Genomic DNA, 22653 nt, shown 5'->3' on the forward strand with positions numbered 1-22653 from the left:
TGAGCTGCTCACGTTTTGCAACTCCCATTGTGATGGCCATTTGTGTGGAGGAATGACTGTCATGTCTGCTCCCGTGTCCATCATCCCCTGAAGCTGGAGCAAATGTCCCCCACTCTTAAGGCCACACCACACAAAGGGCTTCTCTTCTCCCAGCAATTCAGTGTAAAAAACAGAAAGGTCCACATCATCGCACATAAAATAAGGTATTGGAATAGGTTGTGCAATGATCTGGCCTTCTGGCAGGAAGGAGCAGGATGGACACAGCACATCACGAGGGTGAAGCGCTCCGGGTTGAGCGTAAGGACCGCAGGAATGACTTCAATCCCTAGGGGAGTGTGCTTACTGCCCCTGACAGCGAGGTACTTGCAGTTGAGAGATGGAATGAGCCTGTAGGTCTCCGCCTGCTGGATGTGTGGGAGAAGTCCAGGTTCCGCACCAACCTCATACCAGTCCTGGTTATGATAAAAAAAAGGTTGAGTTAGTCTAAGCCAGTAAGCGTCACGACAATCAGTTGTAGTTATTTGGCTATTAGGTTTGTAATCAATTGGCCTCCTGCAGTTTACCCTATTTTTGTCATCACGCAGGGTAGGCTCGTGCTTAACACTTAGTTTTTTTGAGCCTGGTGGTTTGAGGCTTCCTCCCCTTTGTCTCTCCCCCTACTTGGGGGAGCTTTCCCCAAGAAAGGGCAGCAGTTAATAACATGGTCTTCTCACCCGCAATGGAAGCAACAGTGTCCTGGTGGTATTGGAGTTTTTACAGGGAAAGTTGGTCCTCTTTGGGCTGCAAAGGCTGCTGCTATTGTTTTTTCTCGTGCTGGGCTGGCCCTAGTCATATCTTCAACGATGATCATGGCCTTTCGTGTGCACTCTTCCAGGACTTGATCAAGGGTTGTTGGTGGTGATATGGGGAAGCCTAAGATGACCCTTCGGCACAGCTCGTTTGCAGAGGTGGTTACAATGTCTAGAGTCAGCCGCTCTTGTAATTGGGGATTTTCCACCTTTTTCTCCACGGCAGCTCTAACCCTGTCAACAAAGTCTACAAATGGTTCAGAAAGAGTTTGTCTGATTGCAATGTAGGGAATAGCAGGTTCTTTAGAAGGTGTTCCAAGGAATGCTTGTTCCACTGCACCTCTCACCATATCTAGAACTTCTTTTGGAATCCCCCCCTGCTTTTGTGCCAGGTTCCATTCACCCTCCCCAAGAAGAAGTTTTATTGTAATTGGGTTGTCTTCTGGCTCTATAGTAAACTCTTCATTTTTCAGGATCTCTGGGAGGAGGTCCCATCTCAGCTTCCTCCAAGTCCTTTCCCACAATTTGTATTCTGATGGGGGGAGCAGGCAACTCAAAAGGCATTTAATGTCATCAGGGACTAAAGTTTTTGAAAAGGTTGCCCTTAAAAGGCTCCAGAAAAATTCACTTTTGGTGCCAAATTCTCGTTTGGACTTGCAGAGATCCCAAATGCTGTCATATGAAAGGGCCTCCCATGTGCATTTTTATTATAGATGACAGGAGCCAGGAACAAAGGTACTCTATTATTTATTGTGTCTTGTTTCCCAAGCTCGTCCCCTCTGGCCACCTCATCACCATGGGAATTGGAATGTGGGGCATGGGAAACAGGAAATGGAGGGGTGGAGCTTTGAGGTTGAGAGGCAAAACTTTGGGTGGAGACAGTGTGGATGATGGGCGGAGCTGATGGTAACACTGTGGGAGAAGGGGAGGGGGTTAGATGGCATGGGAGGAGGAGGAGGAGTGGTAACAGGTTGGGTTGCGCAACAACACCTGGGAGGAGTCAAATTGAACGCCGCAGGGGAGGATGAGGGATGTATAGAAGTAAAGACAGGGTCTGGGGATAGTGGAGGAAAGAAGGGACTCTGAGGAGGAGAAACATTTGCTACGAGGTGACAGCCATTTTGTGGTATTGGGGCGGCTGTCACAAGGTGGTGGCCATCTTTTGGCATTTCTCCAGGATGTACGAGGAATAGGTTTTGGGGAATAAAGCAACCTTGAACATGCTCAGGATTAGCTACAGGGATGAAGGGAAGAGGGTTAGGGACAGATCCCCTGACAGTGTGGCTACCCCTGTACCAGGGCAAAGGTACCAAGGGGACCTGGGGGAGCCAGGGAGACAGTGGCAACCTGCATCTGCTGTGGATGGCTTGCTCCCCCTTGTCCACCTGATGTAGAGGAAACAGGGATAGGAGAAGAGGGTGGAGAAGGGGGTTGAGGGAGAACTGGGGACTGCACTGTAGGACATTTTTATTTTCCCACTCTCTACTCGCATTACTATCCTCTAGAATATCAATAATTAAAAGAAACAACCCCAAAAAATCTTCCTTGACTGTAGGGTCTGTCCTTTTTGTGCTTTCAGTTACCAAACACCCTACAGTTCTCCAAAAATTCTCATCTCTAACATCTTTAACTGTCATTTGCGGGAAATTAAAAAACATCCAATGAAAAAACTTCTTAACTAAACTTTCGGAAAATTTTTCACCCCCTCCTTCAGGACCCCACAACTTGGATATACAACTCTCTCTGCTGGAGGGACAGCTGAGTACCCATGCTGTCAACCAAGCCCAATTCCACCCACTCACTGCTGGAAACAAGGGAGAAAGAAGCTGGCAGAAAAAGCCCTGGGGTGGTGTGCCAATGGTAGCTCATTATAAAATCTCTAATTTGATATGGCCTTGATCCCAGCATAGGACTTTTACCTAGCTAGTCTGTCTGTCAGTCTGTGTCTGAGTTTTTAACTCCTCTGGCCCCTCCCAGAACTGCCCATAGTCCCACCTCTAAGGTTTAGTATGATTGGTGAGAATGTTCATGAGGTCATGTTCTCTGGCTTGCTCGTTGTTAGGGGACAGATTTCTGGAATGATGTCATATGCTTCAAAGGCGGGAAAGTTCCTCATTAAAATTCCTGTTGTCGTGGAGCTTAGCTGCAGACTAAGTGTCAGACACTAAACTCTTAGACTGCTGTTTGTGAGCACTGGCTGCCTCTGTTTTTGGAAAAAGGTGCACTTAAAAGGTCTATTTAACATATAGTTAGAACTTATGGAAAAGGCACACTTACAAAGTTACTGTATTTAATCCACACAGTTAGAAATTGTGGATACTAACTAGGTTAATGGAAAGGTAACAGGATTGAACATGGAAATCATCCAGTTCATCAACAACCACAATAACTTCCTCTAATTTAATTTTCAATTAATCAAACATGCAAAGGCTAATTCTACAGTTTTGTGAATAACATACTGAAGAATGAGAAATAATTTCATATTATGACCATTATTAGTTATGAGTTATTTAATGCTTTCTTTTTTACATTTTTGCTTTAATCTCATATATGCATAAATGGCTAGGAAAATATAACTTCAATTTTTAAAGTTTATACCGATATATCAGTAACCCTGTTATAAATTAATTCACTTTCTTAAGCAGAGTTATTAATAGTTGATTGTCATAATGAATTATAGCAGATTATTAATTAATATAATAAGTTGTTATATATAATTATTTTTAAAGTTATAGAGTTAACAAGTTAAGCCAATTGGTACTAAGAGCTTTAATTACTTATTGATAACAGTTTCACATTGTAATTACCTGTTAGGAGTTTTTTTTTAATCATCTGTTGTTAATGGTTTAATTGTTTGAAATGCCCCTTTGTCAGGTATCACCCCTGCTGCTTCCTGGAAAATGACACCCAGGACTGTGAGGAGAAAGTGACGTCAGAGTTTGTATGTGAATGTAGAAACACTTTGCCAAGTTCAGCAAAGAAAACCCCTAAAACAATGATCCACCGAAGAATTAAACAATCTAAGTGATGTCTAAGGGTAAGCAACTGAATCCAGTGTCTGCTAAGACCTTTTAACCTCTCACCCTAACCCAGAGATGTCAGCTAGAAAGAAGACCTCTAATGTTAAATCGAAAACTGGAATCTCCTGGTGCTCTCATGAGGACAGAAGCCCCAGCTCTGCCTGCACACCAGCAGACAAAGCTGTACACCTCTTCTTCCGTGCCTTGTCGTGTGTGTGGACTGTACCCCAGCCAGGTGACGACAACAACAGGGGCGCAACAGATCCCCCTCACACGCTCCGCAAATCCCAGCTACCAGCAGTGGTTTGGCGCAGGAGCAAAAAGGCAGCAGCATGGCTCTTGGGGGTGAAACAACGGCAGCTTTATTTCATGACCAGCACCCAAGACCAAGACTTGGGGCGAACAAGAGCTTTTTTACCATCACTCAGGAGGAGGGGTTTAGGGTAGCAAACCAATAGGGGTATGGCTGGGGAGGGGTCAAAGGTGCGATATTTTACACTTGAACCAATAAGGGAGCAACAGGGAGGGACATAACTTGGATAAACCAATAGAGTTCCAAAGTATACAGAATAGACAGGGAATTCTCCAGAAGAAAGGGCAGGTTTGGGGGAGGATTGAACCTCAATGGGAGGGGAAAGCAAGGAGGATTCTGGGGAAAAAGGGCAGGAAAAGGAAGGATTGACAACTAAGAATTAAAACTTGGTAGGGAGTGGCTAGGTGACAAACAAAAGATTGACAACTAACTGAACTGAAAAACAATGAGGGAGTACATCTAATTTTAGAAACACAACATACAAAATGAGGAGCCTATGCCACTCTGAAGACAGCGGGAGGACAATACAGGGGGATTATAAAATCACAGATTAAGCAAAGAACAAAACCACAAGTTCAGCAGTGAACCTGCCAAACAAAGAAAATGCACAACAGTGCCACTCCTGGGAGCCACGGCAGCATGTGCACGACCCATCAGACCCCAAAACAAGCCGACCTTAATAAAGGCATTAAAAAGGAGAAAAATCTCCTACCCTTGTTATTTCCTTCAGCACGGCAGGGAGGCAGCGCTGCCCGCAGCCCGCGGCCTCCTTGCCCGCAGCTGCCGCCATTTCGCACAGGGGCCGTGAGGGGCGGGCACGGGGCTGTGGGGCTGTGCCGGCCCCGCTTCCCGGGCCGCAGCTCCAGCTGATCCCGCTGCCTCGGAGCGGCCCCGCTCTGGCCCGAGGGCCAAGGCGCCCGTCCCAGGCTCGATTGGCCGCTGTCGTGCCACTGCAGGAGAGCTCCCCGCCGCGGCCCGGCTGCAGAGAATGGCTGCCGGGCCAGTTCGCCTGGGAGTCTGAGCCGAGCGTGGCACAGGGAGTGGAGCCGAGAAGTAGAGACAGAAAAGACAGGGACAGGAAACAGAACGGAGAGACAATGAGAGCAAAGGAAGGGCAAGGAATGGGATCAGAGCTGCGGGAAGGGGCAGCAGGGAAAGAGGAAGAGCGAAGAGCCGCAGAATGAGCAAGAGGGGGCAGGAGAGAGCGAAGTCAGGGCTGGGACAGGATGGAGACTGTTGAAGAAGCTTTGGAGGAACAGCAAGATAGAGAGGGAGTAGGAGAGAACAGGGATACAGCGAGAAACCAAGGGAATGGCAACTGGACAGAGCAACACACAAGGAGAAACCCAGGGGTGGTTTTTGCTGCAGCCCGTTGAATCCAGAGGTGTTTTTCTGCTGCAGTGGCCTGTCAGCTCCCTCAAAGCAGACGAGGCATTTCACAAATGGCACTGCAGGGCATGACCCTGCATATGTCCCACAGCTCTCAGTTCACATGTGCATCTGCAGGACTGCAAGTGTGCATGTCCATATGACAAGAGTTTGTGAGGCTTGGTTCAAGGGTTGAGGCATAGCTGGCCTCTGAAAAGAGCCTTGGGCTGCCCTCTCAGGAGTATCAGTGGGTATCTCAGAGCTGCTAAGAGGCCCATGAGAGACAGCCCGAGGTGGCTCTAGAGCTGCTGTGGAGAGGAGAGGGACAAGGGTGAGGAGCTCTGTGGTTCCTCTTCACCACTTCAAAGGGAATAGCATTGTCTTGGGACAGTCTTTACTGCCTGAGGCAGAAGTATAAGAAACCCTCCAAAACCCCATGGGGTCCAGAGATGCCTTCAAGCATCTCTCTGGCAATTGCTGCTGGCAATCTCCTCCCCACACACTGCAGACAACAGTCAGCCTCAGTGAGGCCTACGATGACAAATGGGAGGAGGAAGTGAAAGACAAAGATTTGAGTTAGTGTGGGGTTATCAACAGAGAATCCACCTCAGGCTCATTTGACAAGTGTTTGCCCAATGTAGGGGATTGCTGAGAATAGGTTTGTCATTACTGTAGCTCCTCAGAATGACATTTGGCCTCATGGTAGGACGTATCCTACAAAGGCGGCTGCTATGAGGCTCTGCTGCGTTTCTTGGACAACAGCTTTGCTGGTCTCATAAGTAAAGGTTAAGTTTTGTTAAATACATGTAGAGTTCAATTATATCGTATTAATTATGTTATATTAATTGTATTGTGTTAAGAGTGGGGGCGATTATTTGGATGTTCTAGGGGAAGGGTCCAGGGTTTGGTGGAAGTGCGGTCTGGCTGGGCAAGGTGAGGTTGAAGAGGGATTGGCTGGATGATCTGACCAATCATTCAAAGGCCTGCAGAAACAATTGGTCCAGAATGAACGGCATTAAAGACCAATGGATGGAAATGGACCAATCACCATGCGGATCCAAAATGGACCAATCCTGGACTCAAATGGGGCTATAAATGGGGGGAGTTCGGTTGGGTCAGGGTTCTTCTTTTTGGATACTTGGGTTTTTTGGGGAAGACCCAGTGCACTTGGGGATATTGCACTGTTTTGTTTTTGGCTCGCTGTGTGGCTGCCTGGGCTTATCCTAGGTACTCCGTTCCTTGTAGCTATTTTAATAAACAAGAACCTCTTTCCCCAGAGAAAGTTTGGCCTCGTTCATATTCATAGCATCTTTTTGGGGGCTTGTCTGGTATAGACCACGGCCCAAAACAGTCCGGGGTAGCCCAGGACCTTGGAGATGCATCCAGCCACCTTTTTTGGCTGCCAGAGATTGGACTACGTCAGACTGCGGAAGGGATTGCGCCTATACCCGAGGCTGCAGGGAACACAGCGACCCAAAAGGTGAGAGCCCTCTGAGAGGGAGCGTGGCTCACATTGCCTCAGAGTAACGTGAGTGGGGTTGAAGGTAATAGGGGGTGCGAAGTGCGTGTGTGTGAATGAGACAGGGGCTGTGAGTACAGACCCCCGAAGCGAGTGCAGTCCTCCCAGTACCACGATTCCTGACTCCCACGAGGGTGAATGGAGGGAAGTGAGTGTTGTCCTGGACTGCGTGTACCCTATGGACCCCTAGGAGTAGGGGAGACGGGGAGTGCTCACCTATAACTGCCCTTACCCACACAGCTTCCTGTTTCTCCGGTGATTGGAGGCTCCTGGGATGGTTTGAGCCCTTGGCCCAAGCTGTACCACTCGAACTAGGATCCCATTGCGGGGTCATAGAGGGGGACACACTTGGTATCCCGAACTAGGATCCCATTGGGTGGTCATAGGGGTACCCAAGGGGGGTTAGTGGGGTGGACTTGCCCAGTGAGGGGTAGAGCTCTGACTGCTAGCTCAAACCACCTGGAGGGCTGTTCCTCAGGGATAGACTGGTGGAGTCTACTCCCTGAGGAACTAGGACCTTGGGGGTGGGAGAAAATACTCCAATACAGAGACCACTGAACAAAGTGGCCCCCGTGTAGGGGAGTGCCCCTTTTCTGAAGCCGGGGAAGGGGAGGGTGCCCAAGCCAAGGGGAGTAGGGTCCCCTCAGATGAGGACCCCAGTGGGAAGGGGCTCATAGAGGGGAAGTAGGCTTACCCTGAGCTAGGATCCTAGCTAAAGGGGGTCGTAGGGGTGGCTGAAAATATACTTCACAGGGACGATGACCCAAAGGGGGGAGGTGGGCCGCTGGCTGTGGAAGGGCCCTTTCAGTCACTAGGGCTGAAAGGGAGGTTAGAACCGGCTCATGTTAGGGAGAATTTTTCTCTTTTTTTTGTATGTTAAGAGTCGGGGCCCCTAAGGAGTGAGGTTTGCAGCTGAGGGCAGGCCAAAAGTCCTTTGACCACTCCTTAGGAATTTTTGAGTTTTCTGTGTGGCGGGCCTAGAAGTGGCCATTTGGAGTTTTCTTTGAGGCAAACTGAGAAGCGGCCGTTTTGAGTTTTCAGTGAGGTGGGCCAAGAAGCAGCCATTTTGAGTTTTTTCTGAGGCGAGCTGTGAAGCAGCCATTTTGATTTTTCTGTGTGGCGGGCTGAGAAGCGGCCATTTTGAGTTTTGTGTGTGGTGTGCAGTGGCCATTTTGAGTAAGCAGCTCATTGAGGCCATTTTGTACTTGGTTGAGTGTGGTGTGCAGAGGCAATCTTTTTGGGCATGAGAGCAGTAAGGAAGGTATTAAGGGGGGAAGGTAGATCATTGGGAGGGAGAGGGATCCCCACAAGGCATGACAACATTGGGTCCTCTGCTGATGCGGTGTTTAGGCATATATGGTCCTGGCCAAGGGCTCGAGCGAGAGTCCGCCAGACATTAGCTTTGGGCTGGGGGATGACCCATGGGTCTGGTTGTGGAATGACGGACCAGAGCACTGTGACCAGCAGGAGAACAGCCACCAAAAAAAGAGCCATCCGGTTGGAGTTGCTAAAATGATAAGAGAACAGAATTAAGAAAAACAGGATTTATAAATTCAGTTCTGTCCCTACAGGAGGTCTACGTCTAAGGTGAAAGGCTTGTGCCTCCTCCGCCAACAGGCCTCCTCGACCTGTGGCACAACACTGCCTTGTTTGACTTTCTTAGGGAGGAAGGGCCTGACCCACTTAGATGGCACCCACTTTAAACCCGAAGGAGTGGATACGCAAGTGTACCCTCTCCCCCAGGTAACTAGGTCATATGGCCCTTCTTTCTTCCAGGTCTCCAGATCCTTAACTATGACTGGAGGCCTGGCCTTCAGGTGCAGCTGCTCGTGGTGACCGAAGTGCCGCACAATGGGAGGGTTCAAGTTATCAAGTGAACAATTTAGAAAGTTGATTGTAAAAAGTGCCTTTGACAGTCGGACGTGATGGGACTCCACCTTCACTGCCATTTGCTGTTGCTCTAGAACCCTCTTTAGGCTCTGGTGGGTCCTCCCAACCACGGCTTGGCCTGTCGGGGAATAGGGGATGCCAGTCTTGTGCTCTATTCCCCATTGCTGCAGGAAGCTCTTCAGCTCCCTGGACTTGTATGCTGGGCCGTTGTCCATTTTGATGACCTTGGTGATGCCCAGGACAGCGAAGGCCTGCACAAGATGTTTTTCCACATCAACTGTCCTCTCCCCTGTGTGGGTAGAAGCATAGACCACACTTGCAGCAGTGCAGCTGAATTGTCAATGTCCGGCTAGCTCCCAGCACTGCTAGCAGCACGAGGGGGCACTTCTCCCGAGAGCTGGCTTCGGGATAGTCCCTAAGGCTATGCCCAGCTTGCAACTGTAGGCACGCCTTGTGCAGGACGGAATCTGGTAAAGCTGCGGCCAGCGGAAAGAAAAGGGCGGACTCCAACTGTGGCTTAATCCAGGCTTTAAGGAATCCCAGGGGAACCAGCAGGAGGAGACCAGGAGGGAGGGACTACAGCAGTTTTTAAATGGAGGAGGATGTAAGGGAGGTACCAGTCCCTGAACCAATAAAGATACAGTGGGGAGTGGGATCCAAAGGACTGACACGGGGAAAACACCAATGGGGACAATTCTGAGGAGGGGCCCTGGTCCCTGGACCAATCATCCAACTTTCCATCTGGAAACTTCTAGAAATAAAGGTGGGAATGGAGAGTGACTGGCAGGGCACCAGGGAGGGGTTGAGGAAAGGATACATTGGTTTCTAGGGAAACCGGGGAGGAGATTTAAGGGATACAATGACAACAGACAAGCTCCAAAGGCAGGAAAGGTGAACTGGGGCAGAAACATTCTCAGACATAGGGGGAAATGGAACAGACCAACCCAATAACTTAACAACACACAGTGCAACACACACTGGAGAAAGTTTCCACGGAAACATGAACATAACTGAGTTGGCCAAAAGAAGGGACGTGAGTCATGCCCATTTGCCACACCTCGCAGCTGGACAAGCCTCTGGGATTTGCGCCAGAGGTGAGGGACGGAAGCTGGTGGGATTGGCACTGGGGGCATGTAGCCACGATTGCCTTGGCCTGTTCTCGAGAGATCTGAAACTGACGAACAAGGCCAGGGGCATTCTGGTAGAAGAGCTGGGGGCTAATTTTAGCCTGGTGTGGTGGTTTGACAGGAAATATGTTTTCTAGGATGCTGTGGTCAGGCCAATGGGTGCTGAGATTTTAACATTGGCACCTGGTGTGGCCATTGGGACATTGTATCCGCTTCTGAGAACACGGGGTTAAAAGCAGCGCTCTCTCCCTGGGAGGCCCTCTTTGGATTTCTGGCGGGAAAGAGTTTGGATCTCTCCCCCCATCCCAGCTGCTGGCTGGGCATGGGGAGGGGAAGCCATGTGGCTATGAGGTAGGCCTGGCCCAAGGGTGGAGGAGAGATAGAAACACTGAGAGTTTGTATAGCTATGTACCGGGCAGCCCCCCAGCCCCTTGGAGAGAGAGAGAAAGAGAGAAAGAGAGAGCGTCGGTGCCGGGGACTGTTATCCTGAAATTTGATATCCTGTGCTGGCCGCACACCCCGCCGGCGGAGAAGGGGGGGAATGCCGTGCAGCGATGTGTCCGGCTGCTTGTAAGAGCTTTTAACCCTTTTGTAGGCAATGAAAACTCTGCAGAGCATTGACCTCTCCTGGAGAGGGATGGAGCAGAAGATGAAGAGGGAACTGAGTAAGAGTTGGAGGTCTGAGCAAGGGAGAGATCTGAAAAGAATAGAGAAGAATTCAGGTAGAAGAGATGATGGAGCAGCTTATGCTGGACTCTTTTTGTGTAGCCATGGACAGAGCCATGTTTCCTTGTGATACAGAGACTGCATTCTAGGGGAAGGCAATCTCTCAGGACCAAGAGAGTTCAGTGTGGGTACCCCTCGGCCCCAAGAGGTGAAAAATATGGGGGGGAAAGATGTTCCAAAGTTGAGACTGTGCCTTTTTAGAGTGGGACAAAGCAACCTTTAAAAGACGACCCTAGAAGCAGCTCTGGTCCGTGTTCAGTGGTGAGAGACCTGGACATAAAAGGAAGAGGTCGCCATTGGCACAAGAAAGACTCCTTTTCCTCGTGATGAACTGAAGATTGATTATTCTGAAGGGTGGTGGCAGACCGAGAGTCGATGATTTGGGGGAGGTATTGTATAGGGAATTTGGTGGGGAGGAGGAGGAGATGTATTTGTGAAGTTTTCATTTTCCTTGTGTGTTTCTTTTTTTTCCCTTTCCCTTGTAGTTTAGTTAATAATTTTTTTTTTTTATTTCTAAGTGAAAGCCTGCTTTGCTTATTCCTAGTCACATCTCACAGCAGAAACCAGAGAGAAAGTATTCTCATGAAAGCACTAGCATTGTACCAGTGTCAAACCATGACACTTGGCTAAACACATCTGGGAGCAGGGCCATCTGGACTGGAGCAGCAAGGGCATCAGCTCTTCGGTTGCCCTCCGCGATGGACCCCGGCAGGTCGATGTGTGACCTGACATGGATCACAAAAAATGGCTGCTCTTGGCGGGAGACTAATGTAACCCATCTTGAGAGCAAATTAAATGAAGGGATGTTAGACACCTCTTGAAGAACTGCATTTTCAGCCCTGGACACTACACCTGCTACATAGGATGAATCCGTAACCAAATTGAATGGTTCAGAGAACCTCTCAAAGGCTCTGATGACTGCGTCCAACTCAGCTACTTGAGGTGAACCTTCCACCTTAGCAACATCAGCCTCCCACCACTGACTCTGAGGATCCTTCCAAGTCATTACAGACTAGTGGGATGCTCCAGACGCGTCAGTAAACACGGTCAGTGCCTTCAAAGGGGTTTGGCTCTGAACCCTTTTCAACGACAAAGAAACTTGGACATCCTGATTAAGCAATTTGTGGGCCGGCCAATTAACAGCAATTTGACCGGTGTAACTGTCCAGTGCAAATTGTAACATCTCGTTTTCTTCGAGCAGTTTGTCAAAGGTTTTCTTTTTGAAGTGGCCCGATCGCAATTGAATAGGGATGTGAAGGCAGTCGAAGTCACAACCTGCAAGCTCCCTGATCCGCGATCTTGCCTTGCAGATCAGTTCTGCCACCAGAACTGATGTGGCTGTGTCATTCTCTTGGACCGATGGTGACTGAGAAAAACCCACTGTATAATCAAGAGACGGTCTCTCAAGCCTTGGTCCTTGTCCCTAGATGACTCGTCCCATTGAAAAATCATGCCGTGGAGGTGTGGCAGTTTTCCCAATATAATGAACATAAATGGCAAACCCGGTTGATACCTGTGGGCCTGCCTGGCCGAGATGGACTCTTGGATTTTCTCCAATGCTGTCTGTGCCTCTGGGGTAAGTGACCTGGAAGAACTGAGCTCCTCTCCCCCTTTTCAATAGATTAAAAAGGGGGGCTAGGTCATCAGTTGGAATGCCTAGCCAAGGCCTTGCCCAATTCAAAGACCCACACAGCTGGTAAACATCCGCCAAGGTCTTAACATGAGATTTGATAGCCAATTTTTGTGGAACAATGGTCCGCCTAGTAATTTCCAAACCCAGGTACTTCCAGGGTGGCATCCGCTGAATTTTGTCTTGTTGGAGCTTGAACCCTGCAGCAATCAACGCATTGATTGTCAGGTCAAGCACGTGGGTAAGTATGTCATCAGTCAGAGCACAAACTAATATGTCATCCATATAATGGTAAATGATGACATCCTCCACGGCTGCATGTACAGGGGACAGCAAGGAAGCAACATACCATTGGCAAATAACAGGCGGCTGTTCTTCATTCCCTTTGGGAGAACACGCCAGTCGTAGTGCTTACTTCGGGCTTCACGGTTGATGGAGGGAACTGTGAAGGGAAAACGTGGGGCATCGTCAGGGTGTAGGGGAATTTGGAAAAAACAATCCTTGATACCTACAATGGCCAAATTCCAATTTTGAGGGAGCATCGTTGGGGATGGCATCCCTGGATGAAGAGGACCCATGTCTTCAATAATGTTATTAATTTGACGGAGGTCGTGCAGGAGCCGCCACTTATCCTTGTTGGGCTTCTCGATGACAAAACCCAGGGAGTTCCACTCTGACATGGTCTCCACCAGATTGCCCTTAAGTAGCTGCTCCTGAACGAGCTCATTGAGCGCCTTCAATTTTTCTGTGTTGAGCAGCCACTGCACTACCCACACTGGCTTATCAGATTTCCCCGTCAGTTTCCAGGTAGAGCGCTGCTCAGTGGCCGCTGCCCAAAAAACCTGGGGAGCTGTTGGGAGATCAATTCTGGCTCCCCCCAGGCAAGAAGGTCTCTCCCCCACAGGGGTTCCGTGTAATCTAAAACGAATGGGAGTACAGACACCAATTGCCCATCTGGCCTCTGAATTTGTACGATGCTCTTTGATTGTCAGGCCAATTGCATGCCCCCAACATCTTGCATGCATCCAACCACGTCTTGCAATTCCCAATGTGACGGCCATTCCCGAGAGGGAATGATCGTCACATCTGCCCCTGTGTCCAAAAGACCCTTGATCAATTTATGATCTCCTCCACTCGAAAGCCGACAAGTGATTCTAGGTTTCTCTCTCCCCAAGACCTGGGCCCAAGTTACTGTCGGAGGGTTACCCTGCTGAAATGGGAAAGGTAGCTCTCAACTCAAACCTAGCTCTGGCATCGGGATGGCTTGAGCCACCACGTGGCATTTGGGAAGGAAGAGAGGAGGGCAGACACAGTACAGCCCCATTGTAAACTTCCCTGGGTCTGATGTCAGAAGACCCAGGACAATATTTATCTCAAGTGGAGTGAATTTTGTGACTCCGACAACAACATACCTACAGCGTCCGATCCGTGCCCATTTGCCTGGGCACTCCGGGCACACGGTCACCAGGTGGAAGTCGGAGTCTCTTAGATGGAGTGGTCGAGCAAGCTGCAACCTGAAAGGAGCAGATTTTGAGAGTGTGGTCAAAATAGGATTGGGTTGGACATAGTCCAAACAAGTCAAGTCCGGTAAAGTAAAGTCGAGTGCGGTTGTGGACACAGGTGGTTCCCCTCCTTTCCCCTCCCCACAGGATGTTACTGAGCCCGCCTTATTTGTATCATTGCACAGGGGGGGAACTGCACTTGGAAATTAGTTTTTTTGTGAGGGGTTCTCCCAATGACTTTTCTCTCTCTTATAATCTAAAAACTCCAGCCTCAGAAGACAGTCCAGCATCAAATGCCCCAACTTCCCACACAGATGGCATGGGGAAGTTGTCCTCCGGGACGGTTCAGGGGTGTCGGGTCACGGTGGATGGTCAGTTGAAAGAGCGGCAGAGTCTACAGGCGAGATGTCCATGGCATCCACGGCAGCAACTCGCCGAGGTGGTGGTCAGGCCTTGTGGTCGGGGTCTCCTGCTGTTACAGAGACCCTGCGCACACAGACTTTAAGCATCTGCTGCAGAGTGTGAGGAGGGTCCAGTGGCAGGCTGAGGATGGCATATCTGCAGGCGGAGTTGGCGTTCGTAGAGGCCACCTCTTTAAGGAGCTCCATTCTGGCCTCCTCGCTCTGTACCTGCAACTCGATAGCTTTTCGAAGACGCTCGACAAAGGTGACAAATGGCTTGTCTGCACGCTGAGTAACTTTGGAACATGAAACTTGAGGTGCAGCTGACAGCAACCTCAAGAAGGCCCTTTCAGCCGCTTTGCCACTCTCCCTTAGTACTTCTGGGGGGATGGCCCTGGCCTTGGGAGGGACCATCGGCCCAGTTCCCCATCTCGCACATGTGGTCAGTGGAGATGACCTCACCATCTAAATCCTATCCTGTGCAGGGGTTGTCCACAGGGAAGGAATGGTCCCCACCACCTCCTTTCTCCATGCCACCTCCCATAAAACAAACTCTGTGGAATTGAGGAGGCATGAAAAAAGGCGCCGGAGATCGAAGAGGGTAACCTCTGTCTCCGAAAGCGTGGCCCTCAGGATACCCCGGAAGTATTCACTCTCCCGGGAGAAATCCTTCTGGGCCTTGCAGAGTTCCTTAATTAGGTGGTGGGGAAAAGGAGTCCATTGGGCCTGGGCTCTCCCCTCCCTCTCAGGGTGGTAGGTGACCGGAGTTGTGGATGGGATGGAAGCTGGCTCTGGATCTCAGGTCTCCACCCCCCTCCCCAGACACCAGAGCATGGGAACCGGAAGGGGGAGGATGGGAACCAGAAGTGAGAGGGGAGGGGGAGTGGCTGGAGGACTGGGCAGGGATTTCAGATGTCAGGGTTCCTGCCCTGAGTGAGGAGTCAGAATGTGGAGCTTCTTATAAGGGAGGAGGAATGGGAGGGGCCGCTAAAGGAGGAGGAGCAGAGGGAAGTATGGAGGAGTCTGGGGACAAGAAGGGGTTTTTTTGGGAACGAAAAGGGTTATGGGAAGAAGAAGGGGTGAAAGCGGGAAAACCCAAGTGGCTCCCTCCATCTTGAGCTCCCTTCATCTTGTGAGGAGAACCGACACCAAACAGAAGATCTTCTAACTGGAGACTTACGAACTGGAATAGAGGAGGAAGGGAAGGAATCCCGGGGAGTCTGGCCAGGACTCTGGCAGTGGGGGGTTTGGGAACTTTGAGGGGAGCCAGGGGAGCAGTGGACACCCGCCGTGCTGGGGCGAGCTGCTCCTCTTAAAATCCCAGTTTTAGGGTAAGCAGGGGGGGAGAAGGGCTAGGAGCAGGGGAACAAGGAGAACTGGGGGACAAACTTGAAACTGAGGATTGTCTTGCCAATTTTGATCGAGATTTTAATATTGATCTAATTTGAAATGTCCAATAGGTGATTTTTGCCAAAGAGGAATCCCCCAATCTAATAGAATTTTGCAATTTAAGATAAACAACGTCCCAAAAATTGGGATCACAAATCTGGTCCAGGGAAACCTCTGGAAATTGCAAAGACGTCCATTTAATTAATTTTTTCAACTCTTTCTTCAAAATAACAAACCCCCCTGCCCCTGCCAAGGATTCCCACAACTTGGACAGAAGCCCTCTTTTGAGTCACCGACAGACGAGCACCCATATTAAAAAGTTTTTAAACAGTGCGAGTCAGAACACCCACCGCCTTGGAAAAACATTAAAGAAAATAAGAAAGAGCCCCACACCGGTCCCTGTCAGGAAAGGGCTGCGCAGCAAAAAGAGAAGAAAAAGACCCTTTGGGGTCAAATTGATTAAAAAGACAGGGAGAAAAGAGAGAACTACTTATGAATTCCAGTGGAGGCCAAAAGAAATCCGAGAGCAGTGGTTTCTGCTGGGGGAACGACTCCTTGGGCGCGAGGAGCTGCCGTTCCTGGGCCCCAGGAGCAGCACCCACCAAAAAGGGGTCTGCTCCCACAGGGGTAGTTCTGTGGCCAATGAGACTAAAAATCTCATCCGCGGGGTCCGGTAATGCCCTCGGGCCCCACATTGGGTGCCAGGAACTGCAGCAGTGCGGCTGCGAGAGAGGTGTCCTCTTCGAACGTCCGGCTAGCTTGCCAGCACCGCTAGCAGCACGGGGGCCACTTGTCCCAATAACCGAGTTTCAGGACAGCACCTAAGGCCAACGCCCAGTGTTATAGCTGTAGACGTTGCCTTGTGCAGGATGTGGCTGTATCAGAGATGCAAACAGAGGAATAAAGAGAGCGGACTCCAACTGCAGTCAATCCAGGCTTTAATGGATCCCAGGGGAACCAGCAGGAGGAGACTCGGAGGGAGGGACTACAGCAACTTTTAAAGGGTGAAGGATTTAAGGGAGGAGCCAGTCCCTGGACCAATATGGATACAGTGGGGAGTGGGATCCAAAGGACTGACATGGGGAAAACATCAATAGGAGCAATTCGAAGGAAGGGCCCTGGTCCCTGAGCCAATCATTCAGCTCTCCAGCTGGAAGTTTCTGGCAATAAAGGTGGGAGTGGAGAGTGACTGGCAGGGCACCGGGGAGGGGTTGAGGAAAGGATACATTGGGTACTTAGACAACAGGGGAGGAGTCGGGGTAACTGACAGTAACCAGGAGGGGAGGGAGAACCAGGGCAGAACCATTACAGAACAGGGGGAACGGAACAGTCCAACTTAACAGAACACAACATTGCTGCATTTATTTTGTATTTGGTTGAGCAGGTGGTTGTAAGTTGTTTCATTTCTTGAAATAGCCATCGTTATTGTTTAGTTTTTCAGCCAAAAGGATAGATATTATATTTCTTTTTGGAATTAATTTCAACACTTCACTATTCTTAGGTTATAAATGTTCATTTGAATTGACATTATTATTCCAAAACCCTTGTTAAACTGCCATATTTATTTCATTTCCCACACTAAATATTTCTTTAAGTCACCTTTTTTTTTAGTTTAGTTTCCACTAAAGCTGCCATATTTATTTTGTTCCCCACGTCAAACACTTCTTTAAAGTTGCCATCTTTGTCTTGTGTCTTATGATAAAGAAGTTTTTCAAGTAACCATTATTATTATTTTCCAAAATAATTAATACTTATTTTCTCTTCCTCATTTATAACTAATACTTAATCCCTTATTAAAAAATATTTGTATTTGGATACCAATTGCTAGTTAAAGATGGTACAGTATGTTGGAAAAAGTGCCAGCAGGAAGAGAAAAGGGAAGGAAGTTTTTAAGAAAATACCTCCTGGTAGTCCTTTAGGTGAACTTTTAATAAATTGGGATACTAAGGAGGGAATGAAGGATCTAGATAAGCTAAAAATGATTAGATACTGTACAGAAATATGGCCTAAAGAGAGTATTGCTGAAGGACCTATTTATTTGCCCTGGTACAGGACAAAAGAAAGATGGTTATCTATAGCTTTAATTAGATATGTCAATACCCAAATAGAACCTTCTGACGAAGAGACTAGATATGCTAAGTGTTAGTTAGAAAGGGAGAAACAGGAAGAGGAAATAAAATTATATAAAGTATCCAGAGAAAAAGAAAAAGAAGAAACTAAGCTACCAGAATGAAGGTGGGATCCTTTAGACCACCTTCCTCTGCCTCCCCCTCCTGATCCCTTACATTACCTCCTGTTACCTCCTCCTCCATCTCCTCCTATAGACCACCTTCCTCCTCCCCCTCCAACCTTGTACCCCTTGGTACCATCTCACGAGGTGGATGTAATTTCAGTAGCTACTCCCACAGGAGTTTTATAATCACCTCAACCTATTAATTCAAGTTGTCCTGCTCCCAGCATCCCCTCTTCTGTATCACCTCTCTTCCCAAATATACCAGGACCTGCCCATTCTAGTACTCCTCCAGTTTTGCAGATTCCCTCCAGTTCCTCAAGTACCCAGACACCGGTCTCTAGTACCACTCAGAGTATCCATACTCCAGTCTTGGCTCCCAAAACTTTCCAAAATACCCCTCTTTATTTTTCCCCCATACTTCAACCTATAACCCAAAGTACCTCTTCCCCTATTCTTATTCCTGGAACATCACAAAACATTCCTTTTTATTTATCCCCTAGACCCCAACATACTGAGAGTCAAAAGCAGGAGGAAAGTTTGCGAACAAAAGGTCAGGGAGTGAAAAAGGCCTGTTGTTGTAAAGATATAGAGGAAAATAAGTTAATTGAACCAGATGAGCATGTAGCGAGCCATCAATATAATACAAGGTTCCAAGCAAAGAAAATTCAAGATGAATGTGGGAGAACTGAAAAGCCGTTTCCTCTAAGGGAAGTGCCTATGGGGGGGGCAGAGGCGGTATTGGTTTTGTGAATGCCCCATTAACCGCCTCTGAAGTTAGAAATTTTAAGAAAGAAATTAAAATTTACTGGAAGACCCAGTGGGCATCTCCCAACAATTAGAGCAATTCTTAGGGCCTAACATCTTTACGTGGGAGGAATTCAATTCTATCCTAGAAATACTGTTCTCTTATGAAGAAATACAAATGATTCGTACTGCGGGTATGAGGATTTGGGAAAGAGAAAATAGAGGGGGTCCTAGAGGAGAAGATAAAATGCCTATTAACCCACATAACTGGGATCCAAACCAGGAAGAGGGAAGAGTGAGCATGAGGCAATATAGGACAGTAATTGTAAGAGGGATAAGAGAGGCAGGCCCAAGAACAAATAATGCAAGATTGGCATTTGATAGTCAACAGGAGCGAGATGAATCACTCAGCGCCTGGCTAGAAAGATTAAAACAAAACTTTCAGGTATACTCAAGTGTGGATCCAGATAGTCCAGAAGGACAAGCCATAGTTAAAATTCAATTTCTAACTAAGGCCTGAGTGGATATACGAAGGAAATTGGACAAGTTTGATGATTGGCAGGAAAGAGGAATGAATGAGTTATTAAGAGAGGCGTAAAAAGTATATCTAAGGAGGGATGAGGAGAAGACCAAGACAAAAGCAAAAATTACGGTAGCAGTAGCTAGAGAGAGTGCTAGATTTGAGAATTCGGAGTGACCAGGTGATGGAAAAAGCGAGTACACAGGTCCAAGAATAAGTGGATTTAAAGAGCAGCCAAGCAGAAGGTATGAGCCAGGCAGAGATAATAAGTCACCTTGGCCCAAGAGAAGACCACCTTGGGCAGAAATCATATGCTTTTATTGTGGTAAGAAAGGACATACCAGAAATTTCTGCAGAAAAAAAAAGATGGATGAGGCTATTGCTCAGGAACAAGACACCTTAGGGAGAAGGCTGGAAGGAGAGGACTGGGGGTGTCAGGGCCTCTACGCTCTGAGGGATGATATTGGACATCAAATGGAGCCCCTGGCAAACCTAGAAATTGGCCCTCATAGCAAGGAAATGGAATTTTTAGTGGATACTGGAGCAGATCGTTCAAGTATTTCAAAGATTCCCAAGGGATGCAAATTAAGTGACCAAACCTGTAAAATTAAAGGTGCTGAGAATAACCCTTCTGAAGTACCCATTATTGAAGAAGTACCTATAAAAGGAAGTTTCAGAGAAGGCTGTGCTGACCTGCTGTATATGCCTGAATTAGACTCTAACCTCTTAGGGATTTACAAGTGCAGTTAGGAATAGGGGTAGTCCCTGAAGGAAAATGTACGGTAGTGAAAATGATGGTTTTAAAAGAAGAAGATGAGAGAGAGATAGATCCGAGAGTGTGGGCAGAAGGAGGGGGTCATGGACTGTTGGAAATTCCACCCATAGAAATCAAAATGAAACCTGACATTCCCCAGTAAGAGTTAAACAATATCCGATTTCCGTAGAAGGGAAACGGGGATTAACATCTGTAATTAAAGACTTAATTAAAGAAGGAATTTTAGAACCATGCATGTCTCCGCATAACACCCCAATATTACCCATAAAGAAACCCGATGGTACATACCGATTAGTCCAAGATTTACGAGAAGTAAACAAGCAAACTGTTACTCGATATCCAGTAGTAGCCAGTCCATACAATTCATTGAGCAAAGTACCATCAAGGCATGCATGGTTTAGTGTTATAGATTCAAAAGATGCTTTTTGGTCCTGTCCGCTTGAGAAAGAAAGTAGAAAATGGTTCGCGGTTGAATGGGAAGATGAGGAAACCGGGAGAAAACAACAATTACAATGGACAAGGTTGCCTGAGGGATTCACGGAGTCACCAAACCTAATTGGCCAAACTCTAGAAGAACTAATGAAACAGTTTTATACCTGAAAAAGGATCTCAAATCCTACAGTATGTAGATGATCTATTAATTTCTGGGGAACAGAAAGAAGAGGTACAACCAACGACTGTTAATTTACTGAACTTTCTAGGGGAAAAGGGGTTAAAAGTATCTCAAAGAAAGTTACAATTTGTAGAACCAGAAGTAAAGTATCTAGGCCATATAATTGGGAAAGGATGTAAGAGATTAGATGCTGACCGAATTCAGGGAATACTATCATTGCCAGCACCAAAACCAAAAACAGATGTGAGAAAATTACTAGGATTAATTAGATATTGTAAATTATGGATAGATGGACACACAAAATGAGTTAAGTTTCTATATGATAAATTAGTTGAAAATGATAAGAAAAAGTTAGAAGACCTAAAAGAAAAGTTGGCAAATGCTCCAGTACTAAGTTTACCAGATTTAAATTGACTGTTTGAACTATTCGCCAATGTAGAAGAAGGAATAGCTTATGGAATTACTGTACAGGAATGGTGTGGGGTGCAAAAACCCATTGCTTATCTCTCCAAATTGCTGGATCCGGTAGTTAGAGGCTGGCTCCCTTGACTCCAGGCAGTGGCTGGAACTGTAACTCTTGTGGAGGAAGGTTACAGGTTGACATTAGGAAACAAGATCAAGGTGTATATTCCCCATGATGTAAAAAGTATACTAAGTAAGAAAGCCTGTCAATGGATTTCAGATAGCAGACTTTTAAAATATGAATTGATAGGAAACAAAAGTGAAAATATAGAATTGACAACAACAAGGATCCAAAATCCTGCACAGTTTTTATATGGAGAACCAAAAGAAGAATTGGAACCTCACTGCCTAGTACAAACCATAGATTTGCAGATAAAAGTCAGAGAAGATTTATTAGAACTACCTTTACCTGAAGGAGATGTACTGTTTATAGATGGTTCATCACAAATAGTAGATGGTAAGCGAGTATCAGGGTATGCTATTGTAAATGGACATACGATGACAGTCATAGAAAAAGGAAAGCTTCCCCATAGTTGGTCTGCACAATGCTGTGAACGTATATGCATTATTAAAAGGGCTAAAATGGCTTGATCAAAGGAATGGTACCATATTCACTGACTCTAAATATGCCTATTGGGTAGTACATACTTTTGGGAAGATCTGGGCAGAGAGAGGATTTGTCAACTCAAAGGGAAAAACCCTAATTCATGAAGGCCTCATAAAGGCAGTGTTAGGAGCCTTGAAAGGACCAAACGAAATTGCAGTGCTACATATAAAGGCTTACCTTTCTTAACTACTCCAGGTAATATGGGAACATATGAAGAAGAAGAATTAGGCGTGAGAAAATACATAAAGACCATAAGCTGCACTTTAGAGGAGTTAAGGAACAAGGGATACCTTCCTCAAACTACTCCTATTGATTTTAAAATCTACCAATTCTAGCCTGGTGACTGGGTGTTAATTAAGAACTGGAAAGAACAACCACTAACTCCAAAATGGGAAGGTCCATTTCAAGTTTTACTCACCACAGAAACAGCCATTAGGACTCAAGAAAGCGGATGGACACATGTCACCAGAGTAAAAGGGCTGGTTTCTGCTCCTGAGAGACGATCTCCCACTACAGATAAGTTAAAGAAGGTATCAGGAACACCGTAACCACATAAGCTATAAGTTATAATATGAACTCTGTTAGATTTATTATAAGATATTTAATTGAAACATTCTTTTAACTTAAGGAAATGGTATTTATATTTGGGAGTGAGATTATATGAATTATCAAAAACATGTTTCAATCTCTGGTATTCCCTGTTACAGATCCTGTGATCCAAGAAGCGATAGAGCATTCTCCCACGCACCTAGCAATCTGGCCCTAAAAGAAAGAACAGGTTGATACAAAAGGGGAAGGAAACTCCTGCAAGAGTAACCGGTAAGAACAGCACAGTAGTAAGGAAAGAGAAGAGAGGGGGGCAAGACCGGATCAGGATATACTCTTGCCAAAAAGAGTCGCTGATCCTCTGTGGAGGGGAGACATGAATGAGAGAGTAGCCTGTACTGGACCCCCAGTTCTATTGATCCTCCTACTTCCCAGCATCAATAAGGGGGAGATACAACTGTGTGAAAAATGCTATCATCC

General features: G+C 47.2%; 1 long non-coding RNA gene across 1 annotated transcript; it reads right to left on the reverse strand.

Moving 5' to 3' along the window:
* Positions 1-17: 17 nt before the first annotated feature.
* LOC136571032 (uncharacterized) lies at positions 18-5238 on the reverse strand. Its single transcript, XR_010785603.1, has 3 exons — positions 4834-5238; positions 714-1035; positions 18-452 (listed from the first exon to the last, which is right to left on the reverse strand). It is a non-coding gene; the product is annotated as an uncharacterized lncRNA (long non-coding RNA).
* Positions 5239-22653: the final 17415 nt, after the last annotated feature.

Source organism: Molothrus aeneus, unplaced genomic scaffold, assembly GCF_037042795.1.
Source record: "Molothrus aeneus isolate 106 unplaced genomic scaffold, BPBGC_Maene_1.0 scaffold_526, whole genome shotgun sequence".
Classification (NCBI taxonomy): domain Eukaryota; kingdom Metazoa; phylum Chordata; class Aves; order Passeriformes; family Icteridae; genus Molothrus; species Molothrus aeneus.